Source organism: Cebus imitator, unplaced genomic scaffold, assembly GCF_001604975.1.
Source record: "Cebus imitator isolate Cc_AM_T3 unplaced genomic scaffold, Cebus_imitator-1.0 Scaffold255, whole genome shotgun sequence".
NCBI lineage: Eukaryota > Metazoa > Chordata > Mammalia > Primates > Cebidae > Cebus > Cebus imitator.
In genome coordinates this window covers 470,116-483,875 of record NW_016107570.1, presented here as the reverse complement: position 1 = coordinate 483,875, position 13,760 = coordinate 470,116, and the positions used below count along the sequence as shown (strand labels likewise).

Genomic DNA, 13,760 nt, shown 5'->3' with positions numbered 1-13,760 from the left:
CTTTGGATTACTTCTTCACCTTTTTCTATTTGTTTCTCTCCAAGTATCATAAAAAGCAGTCCATTCTAACTTATTCTTACAGCCTTAATTAAATTGCTATGAGATACTCACATTTTAAATGGGATTTATTGGCAAACTTGTATTTTATGCCCTTCCTCTTATTAAAGGTCAGCCTTATTATAATTAAAATTTTATGAATTTCAAGACAAAATAAAAATAACCTTAAAATTAATCCATTTGTCTCTTTGTTATATAGACATGTTAATAACATAGACAAATTAGTCTATTTTTCTCTTTGTAACGTGACACAAATTTAGAGTTTATATAATAAAGGCATATACTAGGTTGCTTTTATTTAATGAGCAGTTATTTATATGCCCGGTTCTAGCAGAAAGTGATTATAGTATTTATTCGTAAGCATTCTTTAAAAAAGTGTGCATGCATGAAGTTGAAAAAAACTTTATATATATATATATATATATATGTATGTGTGTGTATATATATATATATATATATTCTTATTCTCATAAAGTTAATAAAATTAGCAAATTCATTGATTGTGGAATTGTTTGCCTTCTATGTTAGTTGTTTCAGTAACAATATTCCACGTCCAAATTCTGTGTAACAAAACAATCATGTAGTGACCTTTCCATAAATATGTGAGTTTTATATGTCTTAAATTCAGATTGAGTCAGTGGTTGTATACTATAGTAATATTAACTTACATATTCCTTGATATCTCTTTAACACTTTACTATTCATAAACATTTCCCAGGGATACTTCTCATTAACGTAATTAAGACTTGTGATTTAGTTTAACTAAAACATTATTAGTCTTCCAAATATAACTATAAAGAGAAGTTTGGTCATGAAAGTGGACTTCGTTCTTTCCTGCTGTCAGAACAGTGTTTAGGATTTGTGTGTTACATGTAAGATCATTCATTATGTAATCTGGAAAAAAAGAGATGCTACTCTTCAAAATACGGCTGTGGTTGTTTTGAAAGCAAATTTTAAAATTGGTTATTGTATATATAATAATACTTATACTTTTCATTATAAGTATTATTTATTTAATAAATATACATTTAATACTTAGGTTTATAGATGTAGAAAAAATTCTGGAAGACTCTGTACCAAGTTTTTGGTAGTGGATACCTTTTAAGGGTAAAAAAAATGGTAGGAGTGAAGGTAGGGAGGGCTGTCTCTCTTTTCTTCACTGTATTTGCATATTGTAGGTTGTTTTCATCAATAAAGTGTTATATATGAAAGTTTAAAATATTAAAAATATAACTACTATATGTATTAGCAAGCTCATCTTTATATATGCAGATATCTATATATCCATTAAACAACAGTTTGCTCAGGATATAAAATATGCAAATAAGCATTTCGGTACTGGGTAGATACAATTAAAGGTACCAATGGAGGATTATAATTTTTTTATTAACTCTTTTCTCTTAAGGTTGTAAAAATCTAGTCTGGCTTAGCATTCTTATTTTGGCCTCATGATCACAGTGGAAAGCATTTGTATAAGCTAAAATGTCCGGTTTTATAATTGAGAATAAAAAAGATGGAATAACATTGATTAATATGTTGGAAGGAAAATAAATGATTAACACCATTGTCCCATCCTGTTATTCTCATTTTCAACTTACCTTACATATCTTAAATAGCTGTAAATACTATTTCTGTACTCACTTTTTCATTTAATATATCAATATTTTTCTATTTTTGGCCAGGCACCATAGCTCATGCCTACTTAGAATCCCTGCAATTTGGGAGGCCGAGGCAGGCAAATCGCTTGAGGCCAGGAGTTTGATACCAGCCTGGCCAAAATGGCGCAACCCCGTCTCTACTAAAATTTCAAAAATTAGCCAGGCGTGGTGGTGCATGCCTGTAATCCCAGCTTCTTGGGAGGGTGAGGCATGAGAATTGCTTGAATCCAGGAGATGGAGGTTGTAGTGAGCTGAGATCGTGCCATAGCACATGCCTGAGTGACAGAGCAAGACTGTCTCAAAAAAAAATTCTATTTTTTAATAATACTTCCAGCTTTCATTTTATTGACTGTCTTTTATGAATGAGAGCTCTGCCAATAATTTTACATATAATATATTATTTAGTTCTTATTACAACATTGAAAAGAAGGAGTTGTTAATCCAAATTTTATAGGTAAGAAAATGATTCTGTGAGATGGAATAACTTGGGCAAGGTCATAGGCTGGGGTAACCCAAGTCTGTCTACCACAAAGACCATGCTTTGTCACTTCAGCATATTACCTTCCTCTACTGTCTAAATAATTATCATTTTTAATGGCTTTAATACTGTTCATGTTGTGAATATTTCTAAATGCATTACAATATTTGGCAGTTGTCTTTTTAGAATTATGGTAGCCTATGAAATTTAGGGTTGACGTTGTTGATTGTTGAAAAACAGCTTTTTGAAAGACTCTTGTATTTGTAGCTTGAAAGTCATTATATTCTCTACTGGTAGCAAATAATGTCCTCTGGTCTTTATAACAGGGAATAAAGAGCAAAAGATCAATGCCTCACAATTTTGAATAGATTATCTTTCCAATTACATTAGCACATTTTTCTGTTCTCTGCAAGCTCTATACGGCTGCAGGTTGACACAAGTACTACCTCTCAGTTTTTGTATGAAGTTTTAGATCAACTTTGAAAAAAGTGCACAATCTTCCTTCCTATTTCTTTTGTCTTAGAAATTTTTATAAATAGGCAAACAAATGGAATTCTCATATTTTCTGCCTGTGCAATACATACTATGATTTGGTTTAGGTACGTGACTACTGTTAAAATGGGTTCAGAGTTTTGACAATGAGATAAACATTTTTGGTCCTAGTACCGAAGGTAGTGGCATGTCTGTTCTGAAATAGACTTAAAGCTACACAGCTTTTAGAAGTGATTAAGGTACCTTGAAATAGTTGACATATTTAAAACATAACTAGAAAAATCAACATAGATTTTCTTAGAAGCCTTTCCAAAGGTGATCCAACATCTCAAAAGATAATATAGGGGTCGAAGGTATATTTGAAAATGGACAGAAGTAATGTACGCCTCAGCCACCAAATGTCTCCGGGGATTGGTGCCTACAGGAAGGGCTAGGGTACTGGCTGGGGTAGGATGACAGCAAACCTGGGTAAGACACTGTTAAATATAAAACTGTGTACAGGTAACTAACTAATGGGAGCCTGTGCCAGTGATATGTCTCAGCTTTCAAATTGCCTACTTCTTTGTCAAGTTTGACCTAAATTAGAAAGCATTTCAAAAGTATGGAATGCCAGAACCTATGGATGCAGTTTCTTAGCATGACAGGGAAACCTTGTAATTATTATCTGTCCTAAGCTTTCTAAGGGGGTTGGCTCTCTAAGGAACATTCTGGGTGACAGCTGAGGACATGAATTAGAGAAGCTAACAGAAGGCTGAACTGCTCTTCAGAATAAGAGTTAGAAAAACAGAAGGGAATATTTCAAGAGAAAAGTCAGGGAAGTGCAGCTAGAAAAGAGAGATTATGGAGAGACTGATATGGAAGAACTCCAGCCCACTTTGGACTAAGCATCTATCATCTAGCACCCTACCCTGTTTAATGACATTGAAAACTTCTGAGAAAAAGCGGCCATTAATGAAACTCAGTGTAGAGGACATTTTCCCACCGATATGAGCCCTAAGAATTTCTGCCATAGGACAAAGGGAGTCAGCTGCAAGTCCTTCCATTTCTCTGCTACACATGAGGAAAAACAAGAAATTAGAAAACTAGAAACTAGGTGTAGACTGAATGCACAGAAAGGATTGCAGCTTCCAAAGCTTCCTTATAGGAAGCAGTCCTGAGGTTTTCATCCCACAGAGGAAGTTTTCTTTATATTTAATATAAATCTTGCTTAAATTTTAAGCCATTTCCTCTTAGTTGTCAGTAGATATAATAAGAGTGAATCAATAGATAAGCCAGTTCTCCTTTATGGGCTTTGAAAACTGCTAGTGAATGACTTCTTGGTTTTTTTCATTTCATATTGCAAAATATCCATTCTAAATTGTAAAATAGATGGCACCACTGTGACTTGTTAAAAGAAATGTTTCATTAAACATAATTTCAGCATGTAATTGTTTTCAGACTTCTTAGAGAAAAGTGTTCCCATTGTACCTAATTCTCTTTCTTGTTGAAAATACATCCAAGATGAGTAATTGAGCTTTTTAATCAACTTGCATGAGATATTCATGTATATACAGAAAAGAGAAAATAATAATTCCTAACATTCATGATGTCATTCCATTGCAGTGTGGTACAGAGCTTTTTCTTTGTGTCAAGGAATTTATATGACTGATGCCATTTTAGTTAGGATAAATTACTATAAAATGTGTCCACTTTTAACCAATTGCATTCTAACATGGGATAGGCCACTGCTGGCTGTGATTTTTGCTCTAACACTGCAACTTTGTTATAGAACAGCAAGTAACTGATTGGCAGCTGGATCACCAGCTAGCTGGAGACAGCAGCTCCGAGGTCTATACTCACAGTTGGAGTCATAACCTTAGTAACGATGATAGCCACGATATATTGAGCATCTACTCTGGCAGACAATGAACTTAGTGCTCTATACAGTTGAACTCATTTCATCTTCAGATCAACTGTATGAATTAACACTGAAGTCACACAGCTTGTAAAATTATAGTGCTGCAGAAAAATCCTGGTCTGTCGAATCTACATCCCATATTTGTTGTTGTTGCTGTTGTTCTTATTGTTTTGTTTGCTTTTCTATCTAAACTGCTTTGTCCACACATAGTTGTGCTTCATGGTATTAGAAAAGTAGTCAACAGCCTGCTACTTACGCCTTTCCTTCCTGTCCTAGGTTGTTGAAATTTCTTCTTTTCATCTTACGTCTATCAAGAACATGTTTGTCTTTGGTATTTGTCTACCTTTTCCCCCAAGATTTGTATACAAGTCTCCAACCATGAGCCCTTAGAGATATATCGAGAAATGGAACACGGTCTTTGACACAGCTCCATCCCTTAGAGATCTAGCTACTTCCTGACTCGTTCAGCTTACTGACTCTCTTCCTCTGGTCAGACTATAAATTGCACCGTTTTCTTCCTCTCTGGCATTTGACCAGTTAGTAGCACCATAAAGTCTTTGAAATAAAAGAGACCACAGAGAATAACCTATAATCTGATTTTCTCCACTTCTAACCCCAATGTGGAGCTGGAAACGTTTTGCTAGTCTTTAACATTTCCAGTCAAGTAGGGCCAAGAAACACTGTTAAAAACAATGTCAGTGCTTAAATGGTAAAAAGATTTGTTGAAGAATACACACACACACACACACACACACACACACACATGCATGTGTGTGTGTGTGTGTGTGTGTGTGTGTGTATATATAATTTTAAGACAGGGTCTCACTGTGTTTCCCAGGCTGAAGTACAATGGCTATTCACAGGTGTAATCATATGCACTACAGCCTTGAACCCCTAGCCTCAAGAAATCCTCCTGCCTTAGCCTTCAGTAGCTGGGACTTCAGGCATGCACCACCATGCCTGGCTGGAGAAATATATTTTTTAACTTCAAAAATGAAGTTTGAACTGAAAAAGAGAGCTAAAAATTAGTCTATCAGGCAAATGTGTGAAAGCAGTTCTGTTATAATTTGTATTGAGCTGTAATGTAATTCCTAAACTTACGTCAACGTATAGCTAAGTAAGTAGCTATAATTCACATCTCGAAATTTTAAATTCACTTCTTTCCTCCCAATATAGCCTTTAACTGAATTGAAAATGGTGGAGATTTGTATTTATTTTTTGCTTAACTGTGTGTCAGGCACTGTGCTGTCCGCTTGACCAAATTATCTCATTAGATCCTCATGATGAATCCTATTCACTACTTATTAGTCTTATTCCTCATTTTACAAATGAGGGAACTGAGGCCTAATAAGGTAAAGTGGCTTACCTAAATTTATATGGCAAATTAGATAACTTCATGGATTTGCATATTTTCTTAGTTATAAAATGTTACCTTTAGCCATGATGTGTATGTTAATACATTAAATGAGTTGATCTCCCTAAAATGCTTAGCACATGGCTGGCTCCTTATGAGTGACCAGGAAATGATAGTTTATGTTATGTATTTTCAAGTTTACGTATTGGTGTGACTTTCTAAATAATCAAGAACTCTAAATGGGAAAGCTGATTCCTTTTGTAAGGGCTTCTTTTCCATAAGGCAGTCTTTTTTAGCACAGTCAGAATTAAGCATTTATATAGAACTAGGTATTCCAGATAAATCACATTAACAGTGTGATTCAGAGAAAGCACACCTCTATCTAGGTGGATCAAAGAAGTAAACTACTTATAGGAAGTGGTCAGTTGGAAGCTAAACCACCTCTGATTTAGTTATTTAAGAATCAGTGAGAACCCTCTAGGGAAACATACCTAGGCAGGGGTTTCATCTGAAAGGAATGGCCAGGTGCCTGAGCATTGTCTCTAGGTGCATCTTTGTAAGGACTTTCTCCACATACCTTTCCTACTTGGGGCTACCCTGTGGCTTGGTCCTATGGTAATCACACTGCCAGGCATTCCCTACCTCTCCAAATGCCTTACTCTTCTTGTCCTAAGGCACATTCTTAGTTGTGTAATTCACAGATTCTTACCTCCCTGGAGCTGAGCCCATCCTTTCAGACCAGACTGAGAAGGACTCTGTTTTTCTTTCTCCTGCCATCCTAGCTCAGCACAAAAGGCCTAAGATGCTTTCTCCAACATTTCTAAAAGATAGCAGGCAAAAACTGAGATCTGGTTAGGGCTATTCCTCTGACCTGAAGTGTTAGGATGAGCTGAACAGCAATAGGGGCTAGAAATGTCAAGAATGCAATACGTTAGAGCAGGCATTTAGTGGTCCAGTCTCTGATATCTATCATTTTATTATTAGTAGTTACCAAAAAAAAAAAAAAAAAAAAAGAAAGAAAAGATGTAAAACCATTATTTTGCATAATTTACAACTGCACATTGGGTTGTGATTAAGGGTGGTAGAGTTCACCACTTTGGGGGAAAAAATTAACCATTAAAGATTCCCTAAGTCTTTTGCTTTGAAAAGAAATAGCCCCAATTACTTCTCTGTGTTTTGTTAAGATTCTACTAGTATATGAATCAATAAGTTTCTAGGGTAGGATAAAACACACATAAAAAAGCAAACTTGATGTTAGCAGATATTTATAAAGGTATTCTTGTAATTGAAAAAATCATTTTACGTCCATAAGAATAAAATTTTAAGGCCGGGCACAGTGGCTCACGCCTGTAATCCCAGCACTTGGGAGGCCGAGGCGGGTGGATCACGAGGTCAAGAGATCGAGACTATCCTGGTCAACATGGTGAAACCCCGTCTCTACTAAAAATACAAAAAATCAGCTGGGCATGGTGGCGCATGCCTGTAATCCCAGCTACTCAGGAGGCTGAGGCAGGAGAATTGCCTGAACCCAGGAGGCGGAGGTTGTGGTGGGCCAAGATCGTGCCATTGCACTCCAGCCTGGGTAACAAGAGCAAAACTCCGTCCCAAAAAATAAATAAATAAATAAATAAAATAAATAAAAAATTTTACCCTTACCTAGAAATATATGTGAAATTCCTCCATAATTGCAAGTTCTTTTTCACGTAAATATCAAAAGAATTAGACAGTCTTCATTGTTTTAAACCAAGATACCTAATCTTTTTAATCTATGTGCAACTTGTAGTTACTAATAGCAGTAGCTGCCTGGAATAATGTACTGAGAGCTGCATTGAGCTCAGAGAGAAAACATGCTGTGATCCATTGGTGATCTCCGCCAGAGAGAACAGGGACATAAAGTGGCTGCTTGCCGTTTAAATGGCCTTGGTGATCTTATCAGAATTCTATATATCTAATCTCGCCATTAAATTTGCATGCAAATGAAGTTGTCACAGAAACAGGTTTTATGCATGCATGCAAATATGTGTGTATAGGTTTTGACATGTTTTGGCTATTTGTCCCCTATGAAGAACATAAATACTGTAAACAGAAAAACGAAAAAAAGAAAAATAAATAATTCCAATTTTCAAAGGTCACCCCTGTAATCACCACCCAGATTAAAAATAGTAGTACCAGCAGCCAGAAGTCACCTTTGTGCGCCTTTAAGCCACTGCCCCCACCTACCAAAGGTAGCAGTGATCCTGATTTTGAAAATCACAATTTTTTTTATTTTCTGCTTTTGAATTTTACATAAAAGGAATAATATGGCATGTACTATTTTGTGTTTGACTGTTTTCCTCACCCCCTTGCAAAATTATGTTTGAAGGATGATCCCTTGTTGATGTGCATGTGGTTTATTCATTCTCACTTAAGTATAGGTAATTAACCAAACTTTTGTTTGAGATACAAATTCAGGGTAAAAATCAGATTTGCTGTCTAAATAATAATTTTGTATATGTGACTGAGCACTTTAAACTGTTATCATTTTATAATAATTATTTTAGTATGATTTAATGTCCAAATGCTGTTGCTTAGATTCACCCTTAATGAACATTTCTTCTGAAGGACCTTCCTAGACTTTCCCAATTAAAATTAAAACTCTTCTCTGTGCTCTCATGAAACCTTGTACATTTCTCTAACTCTTGAAACATTACCATTATTGTCTTCTGTCTCACCTGCGTCTCCTCTGAGCATGTTTTAGGATAGACTGTGTTTGTTCATCTTTGTAGAGCAACGAACCCTGTTCCCAGCACCATGCCTGCTCCATCATGGGCATTCAACATCTGTCCATTGCTTGGAGGTAGAACAGTGAGTTGTTCTGTAGTACAAAGAATGTTACAGTTTTTATTTTTAATATTTTTTTAGTAGATGGCACTTTTCAGGAGATTGTACTGGGTGAGTTGTCAACACAGTATATACTCTTTATGGCAAAGAGTTGTATAATATCTGGGAAGATTTTTGCCTGTTCCCCGTGGCTTTCTTTCACCCTTAGTTTACCACCTCCACTGGCAATTCTGATCTCAGCACACCTTCCATTGCCTCCCATGTTTCCCATTCTAAGATATAGACTTCCAAGTCTTCCTCTATATGTTCTGATTGCTCGAGTGACTCTTCTCAGTGTCATCAACTAGTAATGAATAGTGCATACAGAAATGCTATGTGTGTTGCACATGGTAATCACCCAACTGACATGTTGACCATCTGACTCTCAATGGGTGATTTTTATGTGAAGCCAAGAAATCTGTTGGTGGTAAGTACTAAGATCACCAATTCAGGCTCACTCTAACCTCACTGTGTTCATCTTGAAACCCGACACAGTTATCACACCCAAGCAGATTCCACAGCAGGGATGCTGAACCAAAGTGACAAGCTTGTCCTTGAGCCCTAACGTGGGGATTGACCCTCAGCCTTTAAAGTCGGGGAACAACTTAGGGTTGGCTTATCTGCTTGTATTGTGAACTTTTCCCATTGTGAAGTCAGCTTTTAGCTTTACCACACTCCCAGACTTAAATATTGGGATGGCAAGAAATTAAGCCTTAAAAAAAAGAAGAAATTAAGGCTTAATACTTAATAATAGAGGAAGCAATTTGTTTTAGTATTTTACAGAAACATTTTCTAGCCACTCGATCACTTAGTCTAATTCTATAGCTTAAAATATATAGTCCTTAAAGAAAAGTTGTATTTCTGTAATCTATTAGTTGTAAAAGTAAAGGTGCATTTTTAATTACTTCATTTTAATAACTTCAGTTTGTTAAGCTGGTTCTGTTCCAGGCACCCTGCTGGCTGTTAGAGAGACAATGATGAAATATATAACCCTCACTTTTATGAAATTTATGGTCTAGTGACTTTCTAAACTATCCTATAGGATGTGGGACTTCTAGTTTCACCTACTACTGTGGAATATTTTACTACGTTGGAGTATTTTTTACTTTCATGGTAGGAGTGTACATTTATAGTTAAGAAGTGTTTCAGTTGCTTCCAGAAATCCAGTGGTAAAACCTCCCTACTTGAAATTGGGGTGGAGTAATATTTAATAAATCTGGAATATTTGATTTTTAGACCAAAATACTTTTCCTGGGTTAGAGAGATATTTTCTTTTCTTACTGGCCTGGAAATCCATGCCGTTTTAATAAGAGATATTTTTATTCTAAGTAAATTGTTTACTTAATCACCTCCTAACAAGACTGTGTCAGCCAAGTTAAATATTTAAATTTATTTTTATTTAAATAAATTTTAAAACCAACAGACTTCTTTCTGATTTAGATGAATTTAGTCTTTGATTTTTCAAAAATAAAATATATAGAGTAGGACATTTTAATCTATCTGTAGAAAGGGAACACAAAAAGGGCACATCAGGAAAAAATAGTTGGAAAAAAGAGAATTTTACACAAAATTAACTCATAAAATGAATATAAGGCATTATTTTACTTGTTGCCAAAATCTGTCTTTACAGATAATCCTCAGGAGACCTTTATTTTTATAGGCTCTAGTTAAAATAATTTTTAAATGCTTGAGACTCTATTTCACTAATAAGACAAATAAACTTTTTCTTTCAACAAATAGCCACTAGCTTGTTAGCTCTCTAAATAAACTCATTTTACTATTTCCATAGTTGAAAACAGTTATATTCCTTTATTACCATGTATAATCCCTGGCTATAACTGCATTAATCTAAGTAAGGCCATTCCATGGGATCTAACAGAAACTTTTGAAAGGACTGTCAAAGACCAGATTCAATGCAGGAAATCCGAAGGAAATGACATTTATGTCCTACTGTAGCTTAGTTAAAGGGCTTGCCCTTAAGGATTACAAGTGTCATACAAGGGCACCATGCAACAATGGAAAACCTGTTTACAACAAAATATCAAATTATTATTGGACTTTCACAATGAACCACATTATTCTGTGACTGCCAGTCCTACATCTGGACAACTATTGCATTTGTGTGCAGTTACAACAGCTCCAGTTCTATATGGCTGGTTTATAACTTAGTCTGACTTTAAAACGCATCCCACTTACTATCCTCTGCTTTTCTGGTGCATATTATGGGAAATTCCATAAATGATTTTTATGCACTTTAGCCAGTAATCAGGAAAAACTATATAATTTTGTTTATAAGTTTATAATCCTTGCTTGTAAGATTTTAATTGAATTTTAAATTAATTCCTAACTTGAACCTCTCCCTTCTCTGAGCTTTATATGCTTGGTCATCCCTTCTTAAGTAATAAGCTTTTCGGAAGCTTTGTTCCGTTTGGTTTTTCAATGTTTCTGTTATGTTGATGATTTGACTTTCCTATAAATTATTAGTAATTGCCTGAATAAAGCACGGAAGTTTATCTTTCAAATTTCCCATGGGTCATTTCTGAATAGTTAAAAAATTGTCATTCTAAATGGCGTGAGATGGTATCTCAATGTTGTTTTGATTTGCATTTCTCTGATGACCAGTGATGATGAGCATTTTTTCATATGTTGGCCTCATGTATGTCTTCTTTTGTAAAGTATCTGTTCATATCCTTTGCCCAGTTTTGAATGGGCTTGTTAGTTTTATTTCTTGTAAATCTGTTTTAGTTCTTTGTAAATTTTGGATATCAGCCCTTTGTCAGATGGGTAAACTGCAAAAATTTTTTCTCAATCGATTGGTTGCCAATTCACTCTAATGACTGTTTCTTTTGCCATGCAGAAGCTGTGGAGTTTGATTAGGTCCCATTTGTCTATATTGGCTTTTCTTGTCACTGCTTTTGGTGTTTTGGTCATGAAGTCCTTGCCTACACCTATGTCCTGAATGGTTTTGCCTAGATTTTCTTCTAGGGCTTTTATGGTGTTAGGTCTTATGTTAAAGTCTTTAATCCATCTGGAGTTAATTTTAGTGTAAGGTGTCAGGAAGGGGCCCAGTTTCTGCTTTCTGCACATGGCTAGCCACTTTTCCCAACACCATTTATTAAACAGGGAATCCTTTCCCCATTGCTTGTTTTTGTCTGGTTTGTGAAAGATCAGATGGTTGTAGATATGTTGTGTTGCCTCCAAGGCCTCTGTTCTGTTCCATTGGTCTATATCTCTGTTTTGGTACCAGTACCATGATGTTTTGATTACTGTAGCCTTGTAGTATAGTTTGAAGTCTGGTAGTGTGATGCCTCCCGCTTTGTTCTTTTTGCTTAGAATTGACTTGGCTATGTGGGCTCTCTTTTGGTTCCATATGAAGTTTAAGGTGGTTTTTTCCAGTTCTGTGAAGAAGGTCATTGGTAGCTTGATGGAGATAGCATTGAATCTGTAAATTACTTTGGGCAGTGTGGCCATTTTCACGATACTGATTCTTCCTAACCATGAACATGGAATGTTTCTCCATCTGTTTGTGTCCTCTCTTATTTCGTTGAGCAGTGGCTTGTAGTTCTCCTTGAAGAGGTCCTTTACATTCCTTGTTGTATTCCTAGGTATTTTATTCTCTTTGTGGCAATTGTGAATGGAAGTTTGTTCTTGCTTTGGCTCTCTTTGGTGTATAGGAATCCATGTGATTTTTCACATTGATTTTGTATCCTGAGACTTTGCTGAACTTGCTTATCAGTTTCAGGAGATTTGGGGCTGAGACGATGGGGTCTTCTAGATATACAATCATGTCATCTGCAAATAGAGACAACTTGACTTCCTCCTTTCCTATTTGAATATCCTTTATTTCTTTTTCTTGCCCGATTGCTCTGGCTAGAACTTCTAGTACTATATTGAATAGGAGTGGTGAGAGAGGGCATTCTTGTCTAGTGCCACATTTCAAGGGGAATGCTTCCAGTTTTGGCCCATTCAGTATGATATTGACTGTTGGTTTGTCATAAATAGCTTTTATTATTTTGAGATATGTTCCGTCAATACCTAGCTTATTGAGGGTTTTTAGCATAAAGGGCTGTTGAATTTTGTCAAAGGCCTTCTCTGCATCAGTTGAGATAATCATGTGGTTTGTGTCTTTGGTTCTGTTTATGTGGTGCATTACATTTATAGACTTGCGTATGTTGAACCAGCCTTGCATCCTGAGGATGAAGCCTCATTGATCATGGTGGATAAGCTTTTTGATGTGCTGTTGCAATCGGCTTGTCAGTATTTTATTGAAGATTTTTGCATCTATGTTCATCATGGACATTGGCCTGAAGTTTTCTTTTCTTGCTGGGTCTCTGCCGGGCTTTGGAATCAGGATGATGTTGGTCTCATAAAATGATTTGGGAAGAATTCCCTCTTTTTGTATTGTTTGGAATAGGTTCAGAAGGAATGGTACCAGCTCCTTTTTGTATGGTAGAATTCGGCTGTGAAACCATCTGGACCTGGGTTTTTTTTGGGTGGTAGGCTCTTGTTCAGACCTTGTTATGGGTCTGTTCAGGGTTTCGGCTTCTTCCTGGTTTAGGCTTGGGAGGAGGCAAGTGTCCAGGAATTTATCCATTTCTTCCAGGATTACTAGTTTATGTGTATAGAGTTATTTGTAATAATCTCTGATGATGGTTTGAATTTCTGTGGAATCTGTGGTGATATCCCCTTTATTGTTTTTTATTGCATCAATTTGGTTATTCTCTCTTTTCTTTTTTATTAATCTGGCTAGTGGTCTGTCTGTTTTGTTGATCACGCCAGTTAGAATGGCTATCATTAAAAAATCTGGAGACAATAGATGCTGTAGAGGATGTGGAGAAATAGGAACACTTTTACACTGTTGGTGGCAGTGTAAATTAGTTCAACCATTGTGGAAGACAGTGTGGCGATTCCTCAAGGACCTAGAAATAGAAATTCCATATGACCCAGCAATCCCATTACTGGGTA

General features: G+C 35.9%; 1 protein-coding gene across 8 annotated transcripts in view; it reads left to right on the top strand.

Annotated features, from left to right (window-relative positions):
- Positions 1-13,760, top strand: part of PDE4D (phosphodiesterase 4D) — a 1,550,946-nt gene that overhangs the window by 1,237,954 nt on the left and 299,232 nt on the right. The gene's annotated exons all lie outside the window — the stretch shown is intronic.